The 14,759-nt window shown below is 52.7% G+C and overlaps 1 protein-coding gene across 2 annotated transcripts in view; it reads left to right on the forward strand.

Annotated features, from left to right (window-relative positions):
- LOC132913242 (uncharacterized) overlaps positions 1-14,759 on the forward strand; it is a 28,937-nt gene that overhangs the window by 10,811 nt on the left and 3,367 nt on the right. Inside the window, exon 2 of one of the 2 annotated variants that reach the window (XR_009659346.1) lies at positions 6,687-7,359. The exons of the other annotated variant lie outside the window; for it this stretch is intronic. The gene's annotated coding sequence lies outside the window, so the exon portion shown is untranslated. The remainder of the gene's footprint in view (positions 1-6,686; positions 7,360-14,759) is intronic. 2 annotated transcript variants of the gene reach the window in all.

The raw sequence follows: 14,759 nt of genomic DNA on the forward strand, positions 1-14,759 counted from the left end.
CGCTCTTGGCCAACGACCATTTGCTTCCATTTAACCCGTTGCCTTAATCGACCGAGTTAACTCGGGCGCAGGAAACTGCATACACGAAAAGGTTTCACCGCCAGTTAACTCGGGCTGCCTCCAATTTTCTCGCGTTTCTACTTCTCTACCTAATAACCGACATATTTCGGGGATAATGATCACGGTATTTATCGATATTTATCGGCGATGTCCACGTTATTTCCTCGTCCATAGGTGGTCGCAGGCTGGCGATAAAAGGTGAAAGAACAGCTTGCTACTTTTTGGGCAAATTACTCTCCGAGATGAACGGATAAGACGTAGAAGACGTCGTCGTAGAATCATACGAATAGTCGTTGCTCGACTCGAAAAGCACGCGAAGACGGCGGCGAGTAACAAAGGGCAGGGTATATGGGATATAATTTTTGCCCAATAACCAGCGAAGCAAATTTCTTCGACGAAGCTGTAGTATCTTCTTTCGAAACGAACGAAATAAAAGCACTTGACGGACAAACGGACAAACAGACAGACAGACAGACAGAGAGTGTGTGTGCGAGAGGGAGAGAGAGAGAGAGAGAGCGGAAAGAAGAACTAGGCGCTATCTTCGTCTCGACATCTTCAGGCAAAGTGTCCAACAACGTTGGAGGTTGGGTAGAAAGTGCTCGAAGAATAGCTAGCGACTGAAGGGTAGCTCGAGAGGGTGGCTCACGGTTGAATCGGCCGCAAATTGCGGCGAAAAAGGTAAAAGTTGCCCGCTTAACTTTCTTCCGCGCGGAGGTTGAGGTTGGCCTGTGATTTTTGTTTTCATTTGATTACCTTCGTTCACCCTGGCGGGGCTCGCGGCGCGGCGCGGCGCGGCGCGGCGCGGCACGACGCGGCGGCAACGTTCTACTCGAGGGGGTGAAAAACGGCTGGTTAGCAACGTGGAGGGTGCGTGGAAGTTGGCGAAAGCGCGCCACGAGATTCCGTTATTTTCACGGACTGGAATCGATAGGGGCTGCCCGCCCGTACACGTAGCTGGTTGGTGGCGTGGCGTGGCGTGGCTGCGTGTGTGCGAACGTGTGTCGACGCGTTAGGTTGGGTTAGGTTAAGCACGCGCTTAGCCCGATAGCGCAGCTAGGTCACATCGCACGCTAGGTGTTTACAACGGGGAAGAGACCACGCGAGAATTCAGGTGCCATGACCTACCGCGAAAAAGGAGTCGCGTGGCCAAAATCTTCCTCCCTACTGACCTTCCTCGGCCGTCGTTCTCGCCGGTTCTCCGTCGCGGTCGTAACTTTCCAGCCTCGACTCTTCGAGGGATTACTTTCTCATTTAGATTTTATCTGATGCTCGCGCGCCGTCTCCGCTTCTTGCCTTCCTCTCAGACGGCCATTTCCCGCGGCTCTTTCTCGCGGCCAGGCTTCTTCTCTCCTTTGTTTTTACTAATTACCCGGGACAAGCGAGCCATCCAGCTTCCTCCCTCGTCTTTCCAGCCGTCTTGTCCGCCGATCATTAGGCGGCCGGCCAAGAAGGGTGTCCTCTCTCTTCACCGACTTCCTCCTCCTTTACCCTTGTTTTAAATAACGCCACGAAACTATTGTCCCAACCATTGTTCGACGAACGGCGTTCTTGAAACCCGTGAAATCGTCGATATTTTCACGTCCATGCTCATGCCCCGCGATGGCTGCCGACCAACGTACCGAACGATGATCCGGCGTTGCGTTGGTCCTGCTCGGCGAACGCGGCAACGTACAACAATCGGCCGGATCGCGTGGAAGGGAAGGTGCGCGAAAGAATTCGGCCGGCCCGTCCAGCCGGGGTCGAATTCGTCGATCCGACAGCGGTCCGTTGCAGCTGGCGCGGCAAAAAATCAGCCCCGATTGTTTTATCGTCCCCAGCGCGGTTCTATCCGTTGGTCAACCGGTCCTCCTCTCCTTATTATGATTATCCTGTATATAGCGAAGGGTCGTCGAAGGGACGTCGAGGGGAGGAAGAGAAAGAGAGAGAGAGAGAGAGAGTTGCACGCTCTCATCGCACCTTTAACGCGACGCGATTCGACTCGGAAGGTGGTTCGTGATGGTTGGCTCTCTCTCTTCGTTCCTCGACGAAATCGCCAGTGGCCGAAAAATACGACCGGTGGGGTCGTAAGATGAAACGGTAAGACCGACCGCTTCGCTCCGTTCCTCGTGTACCTAGAGCAGCGGCAGATTGTTGCTTTTTTTTATTGTGTTTCCTGCGAGAGCGTTTCTCGCGGTTCACGACGACGAGAGACACGGTCGTCGGTGAAAGGAACGCGGTCTTTGGGATGTACCACGTGTCACGATGGTGCCCGCCTGTCCGTATATGCAAATCAAGCAGGGCCATTGTTTCCCCCTGCGCCCCTCGTGATCGACAAAAAGATTCAGGTCAAACTTTCATCCGGTTAGGAATTTTTATTTTTCCACGTACGAAACAACAAAAGGGGTCAACCCTGACGTCGGCCCGAAGCAAAATACGGGCAGGGACTGGGAGGGGAGGGCAGGGGAGGGCAGGCAGCGGCATTCACCTTTCGGGACGCTTCAACGGTCGGGACAGTGTCGTTCTAAGACAATCGATACAATTACGGGGAACCACCGTCGACGACGGCAAGACGAAGAAGCCAGGGGAGGGTCGTCGCCGGAATCCCTCTTTTCTACCGGTAGCCGTCGTCCCTTACTCGAGTGGGTTCTCCTCTTCCTCGAGCCTCGTGGAGGCTCGTTTTGTGCGCTCGATGCGCAAAAAGAGAAAAGAAAGAGAGAAAGAGAGAGAGAGAGAGAGAGGGAAAAGGAAAAAAGAAGGGGTGAGAACGTTCGTAGATGAAAGCGAAATCGGTACCGATTCCCGTCGAACGGGCGAAAACAGATTTCGTCGACGACTCGGTCGTACAGATCGTATCGTATCGCGTTCGGTTCGGACGCGGAACGTACGAAAATGGAAGACACCGGGAACGTACGACGAAAACCCGATGCGAATCGTGTGGAAGTAAACGGTATCGATCGTTCGATTCTAAAGATCATCGTCGTCCATCGGTAGACGTCGGATGCGCTTTACGAACGTAGTTCATTGAAAAAACGCGACACGCGCGATAAAAGGTTAAAAAATATACACAGACACAGAAAAAGTTTGTAGCCGCGCGCGTTCTTCGGACCGTATTTCGTCTATAGCAGCGGTCTAGCAATCGTAATAAGATCTGGTCTATCGACGAAAGGCTCGCGCTAGGGAATGCAGCTGGAGAATTTCCAGAGGCGAGGCACGCCGTTCTGGGGGTGGTCGATCAACCCCCGTGGAAACGCGATGGAGCGAGTTGCGGTCAGCGCTAGGATTCGAAATACGACGGTGTACGTACTCTGTTACGTCGCGTACGCAACGATGTTATGTTAACCTTATCGTTGGGATGGTGGGTTGGCACGTAGTGTCACGCTAACACCCCCCAATTGCTATTTGCCACGACGGCAGGGCGAAATCTTCCAGACCGCGAGTGGCGCAGGAATTCACGGTAAAACTCGCCTCGAAACTCCGCAACGAACGAGTTCGACCGCGCCAGCCACTGAGCTCGTCTCACGAATCGCGTCGTTTATCGAAATTTCAACGACGATCGTCCGGCCGTTCTCACCTAACACATTTTCGCAACGAGTCTCGAGACTCGATCTTCTCTGGGCCCAAGTATCGACCAAGTACCGAAACATCGTGCCGGCGAGGCAGCAACGCGCGCACCAACAACCACGTTGTCTCCAATTGTCGTCTTTTATCGGGCAAATGGATATCGTAATTTTGCCTATCACGATCGACTTTGTCGTTTTCGCGGCAACGAATCGCTGTCTCGTGAAGCAAGGACGGGACGAGTTGCGGTTGACGACGGTATTCGAAATACACGGCGAACGCCAAGTCCATTCTGGCGTGTACGCAACAACGACGTGCTAACCTTACTGTCACGCTGGGGCCAAAGGGATGTAAAGCCGCGATAACGCCTCCGAATCGTTATTGGGTGTGATAGAGAAGCCACCCCTCGTCGTTTACAAACCACTCTATCGTGGAAACGAAGCATCGTAAACAGCTGGAAAGCCGACGTCTGGAAAACTGTTGCGACCAGATTAATCGCAACGTTAAACGGAAACGCGTTTTTCCTAACTCGATTAAAGCAACTCCGTCGCCGCTCTCCGCTTTCCGTTGTCCGCTTTCCGAAACGTCCACGAATCGAGAACAAAAATAAATAAGTTTTCCAGACAACGATTTACGATCGCGAACTTACAGCATATGCCGCGTATCCGCCACTGTACGTACACGTATCGCGTACGTCCAAGAGTTTCAACGCGAGCTATAACATCTGAGATTGCCCTCCGAGGAACTTGTTATTGTTCGTTCCCTGCGAGCGAGCTAATTACCCTTTACCTTTCCGCTCTTCGTTTTCTCTTTTCTTCTTTCTTTTTTTTTTCTTTTCTTTCGTCTATACATGCGTACGTACGTGCAACGTGTCGTAATAGCCGGTCGAAATAGCCGGCCGTTCCGCAAGGAAAAATTCCCATCGAACGGAAAAGTAGCGGAAATACCTCGGGTGAAATAGCGAACGGTGCATTGGTAAATGAAATTCGAGGGAGGAATTTGGGAGTCATGAATGCCGTTGCAGCCGAATCACCGGCGTAGCAATCGAAATAATCGATAAAACGAACGCAGCCGGCGGGTAGGTACGCGGGCGACGTTCGAAAGAGCAAACGTTGCCGGAGATATTGCTGTTCTTTTGCGTGAGCGGAGTGGCGAAGCAAGGCCGTGGCGGGTCGTCGTTCGTCCTCCATGTATATCGCGCCACGGGACACGCCTGAAAAGTGATTCATCGAGGAAAATCGGATGCAACCCTAACGCCGATCGTGGCCAAAGACGGCGCACGCTGAGAACGATGCAAGAGGCAGACCGAGAGGAAAAGAGAGGCGAACAGAGAAGGAAGAGGAGAGGGAGAGGGAGAGCAGAGGACGAGATGATCGGCGTAGGCGCCGAGCACGTCGTTATCCACCTGGCGGGGTTTGCGCAGCGCAAAACGCAAACGCAGGAGAGCGCAGAGAGAGGCGCTTCAGCGCATGGGGCAGTAGCGCTGGTCGCGAGGGTGGGCAAAGGGGGTGGTGGATGGTCGAGAACGGGACAAGGTCCGGCAGAGAGGGCTGCGATGGGGCGAGAGAGAGGCTAGGAGGGCCGCGGGGCTGTTGGGGAGGTCGAGGGGTGCGCGTCCGAGAGAGGGTTGGTGGCTCGGTGGTGTGATAGAGGCGGCGAGGAGGTGAGGTGGGGGTGCCCGGCACGGGGCCACGGCGCAGTTGCTACTCAGACACGGGGATGCTCGCAATGCCTCTATCAAAGGTTACCGAAATTTTCCTAAAATATCGGCGTTTCGTTGCGCGATCGTCGAAGAAATCGTGTTCGGTGCGCGCGAGGTGTTCCTTAGTCATGGGGAGAGGAGTTCGAGTCGGAGCTGAGTCGCCGCAACTCTTGGGAGAATCGCGGGGGCGCGTCGCGTTATCGTCGTAACGTTCGAGGCGAAAGAAGGACCGGGAATAGCGGGCCGGTTGATCGTGGGACGTACGATGGTGAGAGAGATCGGAGCGTGTTCGCGAAGGCGACTTTGCGTCGGGAACGAGGGCGCGGGACGAGGTGAAACACCCAAGAGAGACAGGGAGAGATAGAGAGACAGAAAGAAAGAGAGAGACGGGAAGAGAAGGAGGAAGAGAAGGAGGATGAGAAGGAGAAAGAAGGGTTTGAGATAGAAGGAGAGAGGGAAAGGTGGAAGGTGGAAGGTGGAAGGTAGAAGGTGGAAGGAGGAAGGAGGAAGGAGAAAGAAGGAGACTGCTTTCTACCAAGATCACCATCCCGCGACGTACCAGCAGACACTGGCGAGTCGCGAGAAGCACGTGGGGGAGAAAAGTCCGGGAAAGCGTGAGGAGCGAGGAAGAGAAAGAGGCTGGCAACGAGAGTCGACGGCAGAGAGAGAAAGACAGAACCAGCCTCCCGACGCGTCTTACTACGACGCGCAAGGAGCGACGCCGCGCGCCTCCCTAGAAGGGGAACCACCAGCTGGAGGGGGTGGAAAGGGGGTGGCCGCGGCGGGGGTAGCAAAGACGCTCATTCGTTCCTCGGGTCACGTGGGCCTCTTCTTACGATCAAGGTTTTTCCTTTCGTCCCGCGGGAAATTCGAACCTCTTACGCCGACCAGGCTAACAACTTAACCCCATGCAAGGGGTTACGTCGATAAGGGCCTACGTGGACAGCGGACGCCACGATCTTCCTACGATGTATCGATGATCGCGGATCCCAAGCAGGATCACTCTCGTCTCTCGTCGTTTCTCTTTCTCTTGTCTTGCATTTTTCAGCTTTCAGACACATTATCCGTCCTATAGCGTGCAACGCCGGTCTCGACTTTCCCACCCATTTCCCGAATCTTTCCTTCTCCGACTGTTCGTCCGTCCAAGCCAACCGTTCGTTCGTCTCTTCGTTCGTCGATTTATCGTATTTGCTCGTCGCGATTCTCGGTCCTTCGGGGGGTGTACCGCGAACACCGCGTCGAAACCCGCGATACCCGATCGTAAATCGCGCGAAGTAGATCTACTTGAAAAACGAAAAAAAAAAAAAAAAGAAAAAAATAAGAAAAAAGAATGGCGACTCAGATTCTAAACGATCCCCCCCCCCCCCGCGTATATTTTCTGTTTCAGACGCGTCGCACTGTGTTGTTATGTGTTGTCATAGTTATTTCATTGAAAAATTAATTTCACCGTTTTCGAAACACGCACCGATTTCTGTCTGTGAAACACAAAGTCTGAACAACTCCTCTTAAGTTTCTGCCGAAACCGGACTTGATTATTTAGACAAAGCTTTCGTTCGAACGTTCCTCATTTCGAAATTTCAACAAGTAAGAAGAAGACGACGAACAAACGGAAGAAGAAGAAGAAAAAGAGAAGAAACAGAGGAAATAGGTGAAGAGGAAAAGGGATAACGAAGAAAAAAAAAATTCCAAAAAAGCACAAAAAAAGAGAAGAAACGAAATTAAACAAAAAAAAAAAAAAAAGCATTGCCTTAAGAAAGAAGAGTATACCTACACTGTCGAAGGAACAAGCAAGAAACAGAAGAAACACACAGGGGGGAAAAAGAATAATAAAAAAAAAAAATAACAAAAAAACACTTTAGACGCCTAACAAAGTAAATTGTAAAGATATGACTAAAGTATATTTTTAACAAGTTTTGAGAAACTTTAGATTTTAAACGTAAATTTTAAAAGCGAAAAATGAAAAAAAACCATAAAATTCTTAATAACTAAAAATGTGATCTAAAAGTCGTTGCTACCAAGAGAAGCCTTATGTCCTTGTTTCAATTAGTTCGGTTCCAAACGTAAGTACTAGAAAATCGAATCGCCGGAAACGTATTTGCATGGCATGCTGCATGGTACTGGCCGATAGAGTAAGCTCCGTCTATCCCTCGCGTATCCGCGAGAACTTGCCGCTAACGCGATCATCGTCCGTTTTAATCGCCGATAACAAACTCTCGCGTAATTGCGAGATTCGTGGATCCAACCGATAGATAGATCACCGGAACGCGGGCTTTCTTCGCCAAACGTCTTACCACTCGCGATATAATGACAGCCCTTTACGGAACGGCACACCCAGCAACGACCGCCACAAAGTTGCCTCTCCGTAATTGTATACTTTCGTGCGTACAGCACCGCTTGCCACGGCTGCAACACTTATTACAGTAAATCGGTTAAACGCCGGATCGTCCGTAATCATAGCAACTACGGTGTAATCACTACTGTTGCCCCGTAGTATTGCCATTACAGGCATTATCATTATAATTCGCAGATTATTAAGTAGTATGCAACGGTACGATGACTGGGCCGATCTCGCGTCGAATCGCTGCACACGCCACGATCTTGGAATCTTTCTACGAGTAAACAAAGTCCGGCTGACGAGCAGAAAATCGGTTCGGGTGTTGGATCGAACGACGATATCGTACACGGTTTCTGGTATCTCGCGGGATCGTACACGATCGACGGAACCGGCCGTTCCGGGCTAAAAAGTTGTTAACTGCTGGCCGCGACACGCGTATCGGGTCTCACTAGCAAGACCCGACAAATTGGTATCGAGCCATCGTATCGGCCAACGGTTGGAAAAATATTCGATTACCCCGGGGAAAATGCCAGAGACGGTGGTGAAAATCGGCATCGTGGAAACAGCAGTGGTATTCGTCGAATATCGCCGGGCCAGAGAACCTGGTCGAAGAAATATAGTGGAGAATGCGCGGCCCGATGCGAACTACCAACGGGGAAAAGCTCGGCGGAGCGAGGGGAGGAGGGAGAGCGGCGAGAAAAATTGCGAATCGGGCGGACCTCGCTCGAAATCATTTTATTTTCCGTGCGACGATGACGCACCGCTGGCAGACCCGGGAGCCGTACCCGATGATCGGCGGGGTGAGGCGAAAGACGAGGAGGTGGTGTGAGCCGGGCTTCGATTTGAAATTTCCTATTTCGCAACCGGAGGCCGTGGCTTGAAAACCGGCCGCTCGCTGCATGCAAGGTAGCAACGCGCGACACGCGAACGTTACGTTCATTTGGCGAACGAACCAACGAACCAACGAAAATGACGACGACGGGGATGGGTGGCGACGAGTGGGTGACGCGTTGCGGGGAATCGGCAGCAGCGCGTTTTCGCCAGGCATTTTTTTCTTTTTTTTTTTCTCCCCCCTTTATTTCATTTTTCGATGATTTTCAAGCGAAGGGGTGGTCGGTGCTGCTGCCGCCGCTACTTGGTCGTTCCATACAAGCGAAAACGAACGCGCGGGACTGTACAGGGTTTACGTGTAGGAACGCGCATCGGTCTATCATCCTATTTGGCTGGGTTCGTCGATGGTCGTTGTTGTTGCGCCGGGAATACCAGCAGGGGGTGGTCGACAGGAGCGGAAAGGCGTTAGGGTGCCCCTCGGTGGAAAGAGGAGGCGATGCAACTCGGTGTCGGTGGTAGCATGAACTAGGGTGAGCGTGAGCGAGAGCGAGAGCGAGCTAACGAGAGAGCAAGAGAGCGAGAAAGCGTGAGAAGGGCGAGAGAAGGGCGAGAGAAGCATGAGAGAAGCAAGAGAGAAGCAAGAGAGAAGGGAGAGGGTGGCGGGCCTGCATGCTTTTTTTTTCCACACCCCGCGTATTGATCCCGGAGTCATTCAAAATGGCGGCCGGGGCCGAGTCAGCCAATGACTGCCTGAATCGATGACTGCAGCGAGCCACCCCCGGACCGGCCAATGGGAGGCCAATGGGAGGCCGTCGCACGGCGTTCTATGCGGGAACCACCACCCCGATATACGAGACACCGGCCTACCACCTTCCTATTCCCGCTAGTACGTGCACATGCGTTTGCACGCGTGTCTGTTTCGTGTTCCGGGTTCGAGCTCGTCGATGACCCGGGACACGTCGATGATTTCCACGGAAAATTCCCCTTCCCGATCGGTCGAGCTGCGTTTCGACCCCCTAAAAAACCGTCCAACTTTCGGCGATCGCTCGGCCGCCCGGCTATTTCCGTCCAGACCGTTCGCATTCGCCGCGATTAACGGCCTACACCCCCCCCCTCTGTTATCCCACCCTCCGCGAAATAACGGCAGTCGCAATTCCAACTACTGTTTAAATCGCAAGAATTCTCCATACTTGCTCCCTCTATTCGCTTCTCTTCGCTTCTCTTCGCTTCTCTTCTCCAGTCATCGACGACGAATGACCAGAATGCAATCGCTGGCCGATCTTCGGCCGTTTCTTCTCGCATTTTCAACCGCAACGGCAACCGCAAGTCGGTCGTCTCGTGATACGGTTCGATCTCCGACCAAGCTCTTATCTTCGTCACCTTGATCCTGGATCCGCGTTCTCTTATCTTATCTCCGTGTTCGTTCGCGGCGAGTCGCGAAAAATGGCAGCAGCCGTCCTCGCGATCCAACGCTTCTCATCTCTCTTCTACGCTCTGTCCGTCCGAGCTGCGCCAACGATCGAAATCGATCGGCCCGGCTGCAAGGCCAGATAGCAGAGGAGACGATCGAGCGGAGGACGATGTTTGTCTGTGAATCGAATCGCATCAATTTTATGCCACGGCACTCGTTGCCGCACTTTGTGCATAACGCGGGGCAAAGAGAATGTCGAAACCGCGCGAGACACGAGGCACGAGGCACGATTGCATCACGGTCTACAGAGCGTGCACCGCCGCGCGTTGCATTACATCTGTGTGTGCATATGTACTTAGATTGGCTCCTATTGACATAGCCACAGACGACGACAGTGGTGGTACGTGTACAGTCGGGAAAAATGCGAACGACGCGTTTCACAGCCTCGTTGCGGCGTGTCCGCGCCTCGAGTTTCCTCGACACTTTGATCTCGAACGGGAACACGCGCCTCGGTACACCCGCGATTTTCCGTCAGAATGAATTAATAGGAAATCGAGCGTCCTTGCCGTTCGCGAATCGAAAAATCGATCTCGCGCTCGCACCATCGCGCCACGGCACCGCGATTCTTTTATCTTCGATCGACGCGTCAACGCCGATACGTGTCCCTCTGTCCGTTTTTTCTCTCTTTTTTCCCTCTCCCCTTTTTCTCTCTTCTTTTTCGATTCTACGAAATTCATAGCTCTGTCGAGGCGTGTGTGAGCGAAAACGATGTGCGTCGAATCGACGTTCGGTACATCGACGCGCGGATTTTCTCGATCATTGTCAATAACGGGACGCTTGTGCAAACAACTCGGACAAATTCGCCACATTTCCCTCGCTCTCTATAATGATCCTAGGATGACGAGATTCATGGATGACAGAACATCCGGTGGATGAATCGCTGCTGCGTGGCCTCTCCTCTTTTCCGCGTGATCGAGCTGGAATTTACTTTTCGGCGACTAAGCGATAATTATCGGAGAACAGGGAGAAGTTCGATCGACGGAAACGTTCGTTTTTCCTCTCTCGAGGAAATCTCGAACGACGATCGGGCGAAGGGTGTAGAAACGCGAGCGCACTTTCTGCCGCAGCTGTACTAAACGCACGATGGAATGGTTTTTCTAGCGCGGGCAGTTTTTCTATTAAGCTTCATTTGTTTCTTTCATTGCGTAATGCGCCGGACGCGTCGCTCATTTCATCCTACTGGCGAGCACAGCTACCGTTAGAATTCTTAATCCGGATTGCAGTTTCGATACTTTGCGTTACGTTTTATCCACCGTCTCGTCGTTTCGTTGTTTCGTCGTTTCCATTTCGATCGTGTTTATCTCTAGCGATTCATATCCGGCGTCGAACCTGTTTTCCGCTTACCAATTGTTCCAATTGTTCCAATTGTTACCAATGTTCAGACAGGCGCGTCGCTTTCTTCGAGAAATATTATATTTTCATTCTGCTTGCGCGGATCGAGCACGGATCGCGCACTTGCGAAGCAATCGGATCGATAATCTCGCGCGACGCCAAACGGTTAGCACAGACAGAAACCTAAGAGAACGAGTCACCCTTTTCTGTATTCGTTCGGACCTGGTTCGTTGGCCCGCCACCAGGCGTCACTTCGTCACGGGGTAGTTTCCTCTCGAGGGGATGAATCGGCGACGAGGCTACTTCACACGAACAGCGGTCAAAATTTCGCTGTCGTTTCGATGCTCCGTTCCACCATTAAGCACAAGCTGATGATGTAATTATACGCGTATAGTAATAAAAAGTAACTTTTCGCTTTATCAGCGTGCTAGCGTGCTATCAATACGTTGTATTAATACGTTGTATTAATAGAGTGACGGATTGAGGAGACAAAGTATACGACAACGCGTACCGTAATGTTCTATGCGCTCAGCAGGAAGCAAAGGTACGATCTGACAAAGTCAAGTCTGTACGCGTAAGATATTCAAATTGTATCGAGAAAACGCGGTTGGCATCGGAGGCGGTTGAACGGAGAGCAGGTCGAGGGTCTCGTTTTGGCCGAGAAGGCGGACAATCGAAAGAAAGAAGGCAAGATCAGGGCCAGAAGACAAATGTCTTCCTACGCGGAGGCCGGTCGTTTCTATCAGGGGAGTCGATCGAGTTGATTCACGCACACACACAGAGCGAGAGAGAGAGAGAGAGAGAAAAGGGGGAAGAAAGGTGGGACGATTGAAAACGAGACGAATGAAAGAGAGAAGGAGAGTCGCGGCGCGGCGCGGCGCGGCACAACAACTGGCCGCCAAGATGCAAGTACACGTGCACGTCGTCGTATGCACCGACTCGAGTATCCTTCTGTGTCGGCTGGCTCGTCGAGGCTCCAGCTGCCGATCGGGATCAGGGGGAATCGGGATCGGGATTGGGATCTAAAATGTTACATGAACGTGTGCACGTACGTAGGTGCAATTGGTCGTTCGTTCGTTCGTTCGTTCGCTCGTTCGTTCGTTCGCTCGCTCGCTCGCTCGCTCGCTCGTTCTCTCGAACGGCCCGTGCGAACGCTATCCGGTGCATATGTGCGCATGCAGCTCGCGATCCACCCACCCTTCGCAAAAGAGCCTCGACTCTCACCTGTTTTTACCCTGCCGCCGGTTCATTTGTAATTTAAAACGAGCCTCGATTGCCCAATGCCCGGTCTCCCCCTCCCAGCGTCCACATATCGCCTTAGTCCATAAATTCGTGCGTATTTTTCCCGTCGTAAAAGTTTGCGGGCTACTTGAAAAATATCGCCGGGTAACCCGCGGTCTACCCGCCCGGTTATTCTGATCGTAGATAGCTCTCATCGGTTAGTAAACGGGGAATTAGTAGATAGGGCGCTTCCTCCGGGTGAGAGCCTGCTTCACGCTATTGGTCGTTCGTTTCGCGAGACTCGTCAACGATTCCTCTTACGAGGAATGTGGAACGATTTGTAGATCGAACGTTGTTGTACGTTGTTGTACGTTGTTGTACGTTACGAAACGCGAGGGAGAGAAACCGTACGTACTTTCTCTTTCGCAACCTCGCCGAAATTCCTACGTCGGTAACAGGCTGTCGCGACCGGAAGTTCGATCGCGATCGTGGTACAGGGCCGCCCCCTCGTTTCGTACACACCCCCGCGCCACAATTTTGCGTGTTTATGCAGATGCCCGATGGAAAAATGCTCGTACGTACGGTTACGGACATCTGTCAGATTCGCCGGCAGATAGATCGAGTGGCACGTGTCGACGTTTCCAAAACACGAACGTTTCTCCATTGAACTGGTTCGATCGTCTTCTCTCCTCTTCTCTCTTCTACTCTCGACTACGACGACGACGACGACGACGACGACGACGACGAAACGAAAAGGTTAGGCGATCCGCGACATCGCCCTCTCTATCTCCCTTTTCTCTCTCTCTCTCTCTCTCTCTCTCTCTCTCTCTCTCCATCGCACTCTCAAACTCTTTGAACTCGCGCGAGAAGGAAAGCTCGAGGTCCATCGAGCACGAATCTTCACGCACGGTTAGGCGTTTGCACGTGCGTGTCGCGCAAGGGTAGCAAAGGGGACGAAGGCAACGGGCCAACGAAGAATCCACGGACGGGCTACTTTCTTGCGGCAACTTTCGTCCACCTGAAGCGTGTAGAAAGCGTCTCGTGGTTATCTCCAGACGGTGAACGGTATAGGATAGGGTGGACGCAGTGTACGAGGCGACGCAGCACGCGGCCGTGGGGTTGGAGCGGAAAAAAACGAGGGTGAGCTTCTCCGCCCCCTGGACTCACACTTCCACGTGTACGCCACGTGGAAAAAAGGACGAGACCGACGTAAAAATGCTACGCGTGGGGATCGCCGGCCGTTGGTGGGGGCGAAAGCGGCCGAACGAAGGAAGGGAAAAGCGGGCAGAGGAAAGGACAGACTGACGGAGGGTGGAGGGTGTTTCGCGCGGGAGTAAGTGACAGCCAGAAAGAGGAGAAGAACGAGAGTAGAGGGGAAAGACGTTGCCGTGGCAGGAAGGGATGGAAAGCTTGCACGATGGTGGGGGGGGCGGACACGTTAGACGAGGAAGGGAAGGGATCGTCTATTTGACGAGGAGGGTGCGTAAGACGAGCAGGATGACCATCGACCAGCCTCGGCCACGAAACGAACATCGGCGCCTCCGTTGAAAAGTCGACGTCCTGCTCGAGGTCGACGATCCATCATTCGATCGAGATCTCCGCGAGACGGAAACAAACTACCCTCCATCGCGGCTAATTGTCAGAATTTATAGCACGTAACGCAGCGCGCGCTCGACTAACGGCCACGACGACGTAGCGTCCGTGCCAGCTACGCTACAACGCGTTAGGATGAGAAAGACATGTGGCGCAAAAACTTTCCGGTCGACGAGGAAAAATCCGATTCGAGGGGTTAGGAGAGCTAGCGGCAAAGGATAAAAAAGAAAGCGCGTTTCACTCCCCCTCGTTCTGGTTAGTCACGCGTGTGTGGCCATACGAAGCATAAGGGAGGAGGCCATTTTTATACGACGGTCCCCTTCTTTTTACGCGTACCTCAGACTGCAGCTACACTACCACCCCCCTCCCACCCTCCCACCCTCCCCCGTTACACGAGCCCTCGACAAGAATTTTTCGGTCAGTCGAACTCATCGTGTCGTAACGTTCGCACCGTTGTATATACAATAAGATTTAGGCGCTGAGGTTAAAGGGGAACGAAAAAGAAACAGCAAGGACAGGCGACATATCGCGCGACGCGTTCCAGTTACATCTCACGAGCTTCGGATGGTACTTTCAAGGGCGATCTTGGACGAACTTTGGAAGAAAAGTAGGCGCCGTGTTTATGTTGCCGTAGGAACGCGTGGGGCCGCGTCAGGGCCGGAGGGAGAAGAGCAGCA

Source organism: Bombus pascuorum, chromosome 13 (assembly GCF_905332965.1).
Source record: "Bombus pascuorum chromosome 13, iyBomPasc1.1, whole genome shotgun sequence".
Taxonomy (NCBI): Eukaryota; Metazoa; Arthropoda; class Insecta; order Hymenoptera; family Apidae; genus Bombus; species Bombus pascuorum.